Genomic DNA, 8,356 nt, shown 5'->3' with positions numbered 1-8,356 from the left:
TATCTTTGGGCCTTTTAGCACATACTCTGTTCCAAAGGCCAAAAATATCAATAGTATTTGGGAGTTCTTATCTAACCCCTTAAAAATTTTAGGGTTACCTCTTCAAGGGGGGGATATGAGAGCAGCAAAAAGCTCCATTAAAAAAAAGGGAGGAAGGAGGGAAGGAAGGAAGGAAAGGAAAGAGAAAGAAAGAAAGAAAGAAAGAAGAGAGAGAGGGAGGGAGGGAGTGAAGGAAAGGAAAGAGAAAGAAAGAAAGAAAGAAAGAAAGAAAGAAAGAAAGAAAGAAAGAAAGAAAGAAAGAAAGGAAGGAAGGAAGGAAGGAAGGAAGGAGAAAAAGGAGACAGACAAGAAGGTTAGCGAGATGACTTAAGGGGCAAAAATAGCAAGGGCTTGAGCTCAATCCCCAGAAACCATGGAAGAAGGAAAGAACCAATTCCCAAACATTGTCCTCTGACCTCTACACACATGCCATGGCACACACATATGTGCACAGACACAAGAATGATAATAAAATAAAAATTAAAAAAAAAACAAAGAACCCAAAAAAGTCAAGTCCCCATCCCCTCTTCCCATCAGCCCCCTGGCAGGCACTACTCAGCCTTGTGTGTCTATGAATTTGATTACTACAGGTTGCCTCATGTAAGTGGAATCACACAGTATCTGTCATGTGTTTTTGTTTGCTTGTTTTTTTCATCTTTTGAGATAGAATCTTACTCTAGCCCAGGCTGGCCTCAAACTTTGGGCAATCCTCCTGCCTTAGCCTCCTAGTGCTAAGATTACAGGTGTGAGCCACCACACCCAGCAGTATGTTCTTTGGTGAGTGGTTTATTTCACTTAGCAGAATGTCTTCAAGGTTCATTCATGTTGTAGTATGTGTCAGAATTTTTCCTCCTCCTCCTCCTCTTCCTCTTCCTCCTCCTCTTCCTCTTCCTTCTCCTCTTTCTCTTCCTCTTCCTCTTCTTCCTCCTCTTCATTTTTTAGTGATCTGGTTATCAAACCCAAGGCCACTTAATGTTGAGCAAGTGGTCTATCACTGAGCTCCAGAATGTCCATCCTTTAAGACCATATAACACTATTTCATGCCTATCAATGGACACCTGAGTTTCCAGCTTTGGGCTACTGTGATTAAGGTTGTGGACAATGTCAGAACATTCTTGAATTTATGACAGTCTTTTGTCTTTTCACATACTCATAACCAATTGACCTGTTGTCATTCAGGGATAAGTAGGAAGCCTGGCACTGTGGGAGTCCTCATGCTTGGCACCTTTTTGGAAGTAAGTTTGGAGGAGAGGAATCAGTGTCATTATGCACTTAAGAAAACCAACTTCTGGGAAAAAGGAGTGATGCAAATTAAAATGATTCTGTGAGAGAATCATCACGCCACAGGAGGCCATGGTAGCAGCTGGCAAGGAGCAAAGACTTCCCTTTCTTGTAAGATAACTGAGGCTCAGCTCATTCTACAAAATACTTTTTACCTCTAGAAGTGCTTAGCAATGGGACAATTCACCTTGTCCAGCATTTCTCTGTGTAAACTCATAAAATGAAGCAAGCTGACTGATTGAAGAAAAAGTTGCAAATTGTGAAGGAGCATGGGAGCATATGAGTTAAGAAGCTTCTATGCCAACCACCTCTGTCTTTCCAGTGCCTCAGAGTGCAAGAGAAAAGCCAAAAATGGCCAAATCTGTAAAGTTTTCCAAGTAAATGATTATTCAGCATCAACTTGGTTTGATGTCATCTAGTGTCATGTCCCCTCGGTGAAGTTTGAATCTAATAATAAATATGGAACGCTCCTAAGAGAGCTAACAACCCTCGAGAAGGAAATTTGAGGTTATGGTGCCTGGAGCCAAAACAGATCACCATGCACAACAGGGTCTTTACTGAGGAATCCTCATTCTTATTTGTGTGCAGGTATTTGTTATTTATTTATATTATTATTATTGTTGTTGTTAATTTTAAGATAGATTCTCATTCTGTAGCCTAGTCTAGCCTTAAACTCATGGGAATCCTCATACCGCAGCCTTTCAAATACTGGGATTACAGGCTCCCACCACCACTCCCAGCTCCTGTTTGTGATATTATAAATATCACAAATAGTTTGCTAAATCCAGATCAAATTAATCAAATAGCAGAGACTTGTTCCATTTCTAGCTAATAAAAATCAGTTGCTCCAATTTGTTCAGTTTAGGAACTTTGAATTTTAGTATTTTTTCCTTTGGTTTTTCTCTTTTCCTTGTTCATTGAAATTTGTGGAGAGATGCCAAAAGGAGCTGTGGAGAAAGAAGATAGTCCTTAATACTTGGGCGGTACAAAATAAATTGGTACAACCTCCCTCCACTGGCAATTTGGCCATAGCTTTCAATGTGTGTACACACCCTTGTCCAGCAGTTGCACTGTGAAGGAATTGTGTGGCCAAAGACCAAAAGTGTGGGGTGGGCTTGGGATGCTCACACTGTTAAATTGAGGGAGATCTTTACCAGTAAGTCAGAACTCGTGCTGATGTATGACAAAGGCAAATATGAAAGTGTGTGCACACATGCACATGCATATGCATATTGAACGTATGTATGCGTTGAGTTTCTTACATTTGTTTTTATTTATGTATCTCTGTGTCTCTGTGAGTGTATGCCACATGTATGGGTGCCTGCAGAGGCCAGAATACAGTATTGAATCCCTGGAGCTGGAGTTACAGGCAGTTGTGAGCCACCCAGGGTAGGTACTGGGAACTGAACTAAGGCCCTCTGCAAGAGTAGTACACGCTTAACCACGGAGTCATCTCTTCAGCCCTGTGTGTATGTGTGTGTGTGTGTGTGTGTGTGTGTGTGTGTCTTTTAAAAGCCATCTATAAATATGAATACAATATACATGTGACAGGTCTCTTCTATGCTGATCCCTGTGGCCCCCTTGAAGGGACTTCAGTGACTTCCCTTTAGCAAATAGAATATACATACATGATGTCCTTATATAGCATAATAGTATGTCCTTCCAGAGACTGGACTTAAAAAACCTTGGCTTCTTGTCTTGCATTTTGTGCCCCAACTCTCTCATCCTTGGACCAGAGGACCTGGGTTCCTCACTCTTAGGGCTATCCTTTCATTTTATACTTAGTTCCAGATGGGTTTTCATGCACCATGCTATTATTTTTTCTGTCTTTACTGCCCTGGTGATAAATAAGGAGGGGTGATGGAGATGGTCGTATCCTTTTCACTTTCCCCCTTCCAGAGCATAATCCTCAGCATGGTAAGTTCAACAACAGGAGCTGTAAAGGATCTTGAGGTCTGGGTGCAGAACTCACAATAAATTTAGAAAACATGGCTCCTGTTCAAGAGAGTCACAAGAGTGAATCAAATGCAAGGCAAAGGAGTGACAGGAAGTAAGTTCTATTTTTTTCCTCCCCTAGGAATTGAACTCAGAGCCTTTAAGTTACACTTTTTGGTGGGAGCTGCTATAAGAATTTATGGACCTTACATTGATCTTTACTATGGTACTTATAGATTGGTTCATCCATTCTGAGAGCAATCTGGCACCGAGTCAAATTAAACATATATAAAATCTATGACTCAGAAATTCTCTCTTTTGAAACATACAATCCAACAGTATTCTTCAGGTTCATAAGGCAAAAGCATTATTTGTGGTAGTAGGGAGTTAAAAGACAGTTGGATAGCTGTCGTTTAGTAAAAGAATTATTATAAAGTGATTGGCACTATTGAGTATTACACAACACTTAAAACAACAGATTAAAGCCAGGTGTAGTGGCACATACCTATAATCCCAGTACTTGGGAGGCAAAGTCAGAAGAATCACTGAAAGTTTGAAACCATTCTGGGCTACGCAGTTAGTTTCAGAACAGCCAGAAGCACATATTTGACTTGATTATAGTACTGGAATGTTCTCAGAATAGATGGACAGATTGGTGTCTCCCATAGTAAAGGTCAATGAAAGGTCCATAAATTCTTTGTATCAACTCTTACCAAAGGATAGAGTTTAGGGGCTGGAGAGATGGTTCTGCCATTAAAGCCACTGGTTGCTCTTGCAGAGGACCCACGTTCAGTTCCAACCCTCTACCATGGCGGCTAACAACCATCCATAACTCCAGTTCTAGGGGATCCCACTCCCTCTTCTGGCCTTCACAGTCTTTGCCATGCATATGGTGCACTTATATACATGCAGACAAAGTACTTGAATGTATAAAATAATAAAATAAAGTAAAATAAAAAAGACAGAGCTTAAAGGCACTTGGGTTGAATCACTGTCGGGATTTAGGAGTGGATCTTATTTCCCCTTTTCCCTTTCTTTTGTATCTGATTTGACCTTCTTCAGAGCTGGGAGCTTTTGCTCACAACATCCCTTGTGAAGCACCGAGCACCCCATTTTAAAGCATACAGTTAAATGAACAACCCCAAATCCTCTCCTCTTCTTCCTTTTGTTTTAATTGTGAAATTATAATCACTTGACTATTCAGCACTCAGAGTAATAATAACTTAGAAGCAGGTGGTATCTGAGAATTCTGAACTAGCCACGGGTTAAAGTGGGAGAAAGGGTCAGGCATGGACATGGGAAGTTATGTATTGGATACCTAAGTGAAAATATGATCTTTGAATTTTAGGGCTGTAACCATCTAGCCTTTAGTTAGAGCCGAGGAATGGAGTTTGGGCTATCACAGGACTCCACAGTCAAGGATATGAATTCCTGGCTCCTGTCCAAAGTCCATTCCCAGCCTTGCTAAGGAACATGGAGGAACACGGAGGTATAAAAATGGCTTATTAGGGACTGGAGAAATTGCTCAGTGGTTAGAGCACTGACTGCTTCTGCAGACGACCAGGGTTCAAATCCCAACACCCACATGGCAGCTAGCAGCTATTCATAATTCCAGTTATAGGGGATCCAACACCCTCTTCTGTCTTCTGAGGGCATGACACAACACAGGTGCACTTATGTGCATTCAGACATAACACTCATATAAAATTATGGGGCGTGCGCGCTCTCTCTGGGCGCACTCCCCGAATGGCACTCCCCTGCCAGATATGGGCGTGCGCTCACTGGGTGCTCGGGGTCCCTGTGAGCACTCCCGGGATGGTACAGCGGGTCCACAGGTGTGCGCGCGCTCTCTGGGCCCCTGAATCTCGGGGCCCCTGCCACACCTGGCTAGTCGCTGGCCACAGGCGTCTCTGGCCGCAGGCTTTTCCCTGCAGCTCGGGTCCCGTGTCTCTGGAGCTTCTCTGCTGCAGAAGCGTTGTCCTGCCAAATCCTGTCCCTATTCCACCTGTGTACTTTTCCTCAGGATGTGAGGTCCACTGGCCACTTGGGCCTACGGGAAGAAGTACGGGGACAGCGAACGCTAGGATGTCCATGAGTAGGTAACGAGGGAGTGCGCCCCCCGGAGAGATTGGGCCGCCGGTAGTGACACAAGACTCAAGACTTAGTCTGTGCTACAGCTTTATTCTCTGAGACCCAGCTCTCTGTGTCCCAGCTTTCTGCGACCCAATTCTCTGCAGCCCAATTCTCTGCAGCCCAAATCTCTGACCATTAAGAGAAGACTAAGGCATTTATACCATGGGGGTAGTGGTAAAAGCTTTGGCTGTTAGATGCTTTGTGAGGCATTCTATTTACATATGGAAGTGGATTTCTGCCACACTGCTAGACTGTTGTCTGCCTGGAGAAATTACAGGAAGGCATGGTACCTTTCAGAGCCAAAGGCCATGTTTATGTTATGGCATTTGTGGTGGACACTTCAAAAGGAGAGACAGGAAAGATGCCAGGAAGACACCCTGCTTATGAAAGGAGCCCGCAGCACATGATCCCGAGCTGCATGAGCTGTCTGGTCGTGAAGGGGCTTCTACTTTGCATAACAGAAGTTTCCAACAGTTTCCTCTGTCCCTTCCAGTTCTCGGTTCCTTTTCATTATAAAACATTAAAGAACTGTGGACTTTAGGTAGGGCGGGGGGAGGCAAAAAGGAAGAAGGGCCAAAATCACATTTATGGGTTGAACCTGTGTCAGAGCCACTGCCCAAAGTGGTAAATCCAAGAAAATGTGGCTTGTTGATAGTCCATGAGCTTCTGTCAGAGTCCAAGGACAATAGCACAGAAAGTGGAGCTCTTCCTTGAACAGTAAGACAGGCCTGGTCACCTTCAAAAGATGAGCAGTGCTCTATCCACTGAGCTGACCTTCCTGTCCTCCCAGATGAAAGTGTTCCCAGAAAACCACACAAGTTTCTTCAAGAAGACCCTAGTTTATGGAGCTGGAGAGTTCAGTGGTTAAGAGCACTGGATGCTTTTGCAGAGGACCTGGGTTTGGTTCCCAGCACCCACGTGGCTGCTAACAACCACCATAACTTCAGTCCAGGGGATCCAACATCCTGTTCTGGCCTCTGCAGGTATTGCATGCACATGGTGCACCTACATACATGTAGGCAAAACACTCATACACTGAAAATTATTAATTGCTTGAAAATAAAGTATAAATAAGACCCTAGTTTACAATGACTAAGCACAAGGACACGCTTCAAATGACACCATTTTTAATTGTTTTTCTCTGAATTCTATTGTTAGATCACTCACCAAAATGAGGCATTCTTTCTTTCATAACCAATTCCAGTGGTGATTTATTTTATTTCTTTTGTTGTTTTAACAGACAAATTAAATCATAGTTAGTTTAGGTTTCCAGTCCCAAGTGAGTTAAGTTACCCACATACATGGATCTAGACTGAAAAAATCACAGTTCGACCTGAGAATTTGGCTTTGGAAAGGTAGACGGGCAAAGCAAAGCCAACTAAATATATTTGATGATTTTCTCCTAGGTTTATGCCGTAGTCTTGACATATTTATGTGTCCCCTAGTTTTCTATTATAGAATTTAGAGAGTTTTAAGACATTTTTACTTACTATTGTATGTGCGTGATGGGCACACATGAGCTGCACGCTGTGTGGCATTGGCTCTTTTTCCATTTTTATGCGGGTTCTAGGGATGGGACTCAGATCATCAGGCTTATATAGCAAGTGCCTTTACTGGCTGAGCCATTTCTCGAGCCTTAGAATTTAGAGTTTTCACTTTAAAAAAAAATTTTTTTTTGGTCTTTTTGAGACTGGGTCTCAGTGTAGCTCCAGCTGGCCTGGATTCGCTATGCAGAGCAGGCTGGCCTCAAACTCACAGAGATCCCCCTGCCTCTGCTTCCTGAGTGCTGGGATTAAAGGCGTGTGCCACCACACCCACCTCACTTAAATTTTTTTAAATAAACAGCATCCTTATTTTCCTTGATAACACCTGTCTTCTATTATCCCTCCCCTTCCCTTTCCTTGAGTGCCTTCTTTCCCTTTATCCCCATGGTTCCTTGTATATCCTTCTGTGACCCAGAAGTTCCTCTGATAAGCCACATTCCCACCTCCTTCCCACACTGTGCAGGAGTCAAGCCTATTAAGAGATGGGGCTATAGGGATATAAGCCAGGAAAACCACAAGGAGGCAGCTCTCCCTCCATTTTGTGTGACTGTTGGGAAGCCACCGGACTTATGTTTGGGTGTGGACTTTTTGAGCATAGGCATGAATGGGGTAGTCTCCATTTTTGGAATAGAGCAAGGCAAAAGGTGGGACAGGGTGGATGCCCCACCCATCTCGGGGGCTCCTTGGCAGGGCAAGAGGAGGCACTCAGACTGGTAAGAAGGCGACTCAGAGCACACTGGAAAAAAGGGGTGGAGCCGTTGCCATGTTGAGCACTGGCAAATGCCCAGTGAGAGAAGACCAGGTCAGGAGACGATGGCACATGCATTTCATATATGGAAAAGGAAAAGCCCATAAGAATCCGTGTTTTTTTAAGTCACCCCTTCCCAAATGTCATATAAACTATGCAAAATCCAAATAGGACGCCTATGTCGGCTTGTCATCCACCTCAGGACCCGGAGACCCTGAGTGGGGGGCGGGTCTCCCAGCAAAAATGGAAAAATTTAGTGAAACACTGTCCCTCCTCCCTTTGCAGTTGAATACCCCCATTTCCCCAGTTCCTCCTTGGTAAAATCTGTTTCTTGTTATCCCCCTTTCTCGGACTCTTTCATCCTTTTTACCTCCATGATTCCTTTCTATCTTTCTGGTTCCTTTGGTTATATCAAGATATATGCTCACATGTAAGTATTTGGTGCTAAGATTCACAAATGAAAGAGAACATACATCACTTGTTTTCTGAGTCTGTGTTACTTCACTTAGTAACATCCATCTACCTGAAAATTTCATGATTTTGTCTTTCTTTACCACAGAGTAGAAACTCCGTTGTGTAAATGTACCACATTTTCATTATCCACTTGTCAGTTGAGGGACATGTACGTTGTTTCCATTTCTTAGCTATTGGGAAAAGAGCACTCAGTAACGAAAAT

The sequence above is a fragment of the Nannospalax galili genome, unplaced genomic scaffold (genome assembly GCF_000622305.1).
Source record: "Nannospalax galili isolate Female #2095 unplaced genomic scaffold, S.galili_v1.0 scaffold506, whole genome shotgun sequence".
In the NCBI taxonomy this organism is placed as follows: Eukaryota; Metazoa; Chordata; class Mammalia; order Rodentia; family Spalacidae; genus Nannospalax; species Nannospalax galili.
Note: the sequence above shows the minus strand (reverse complement) of the source record.